This window comes from Propithecus coquereli, unplaced genomic scaffold (assembly GCF_000956105.1).
Source record: "Propithecus coquereli isolate 6110/MARCELLA unplaced genomic scaffold, Pcoq_1.0 Scaffold113, whole genome shotgun sequence".
Classification (NCBI taxonomy): domain Eukaryota; kingdom Metazoa; phylum Chordata; class Mammalia; order Primates; family Indriidae; genus Propithecus; species Propithecus coquereli.
In genome coordinates this window covers 1,801,390-1,801,686 of record NW_012135303.1, presented here as the reverse complement: position 1 = coordinate 1,801,686, position 297 = coordinate 1,801,390, and the positions used below count along the sequence as shown (strand labels likewise).

The following is a 297-nucleotide window of genomic DNA, read 5'->3' as shown; positions in this document are numbered from 1 at the left end:
CTCTAGCCCAGGCAAAAGAGTGAGACTCTGTCTCAAAAAAAAAGAAATTTTTCTGTGCAAGTTGGGGAATCATGTTTTCTGAATATTCATAAAATAGAAACAAATTCCTAACTCCTTTTTGTACTTCCAACAAATTACCTTAAAGGGAAATAAAAAGGACTTCCCATAATTTTATTTCTTAGATTAATATTTTATATTCTGACCATAATAGGTTTCTGTTTTACTCATTTTTATTAGGTTTGAATAATGGGTAATCTACCTTGCATTTGCTATTTTTTTGCCTCATGGCTAACACAT

The 297-nt window shown here is 30.3% G+C and overlaps 1 protein-coding gene across 1 annotated transcript in view; it reads left to right on the top strand.

Moving 5' to 3' along the window:
- The window catches only part of LOC105819053 (cytochrome P450 20A1), a 47,055-nt gene that overhangs the window by 37,335 nt on the left and 9,423 nt on the right, over nt 1–297 (top strand). The gene's annotated exons all lie outside the window — the stretch shown is intronic.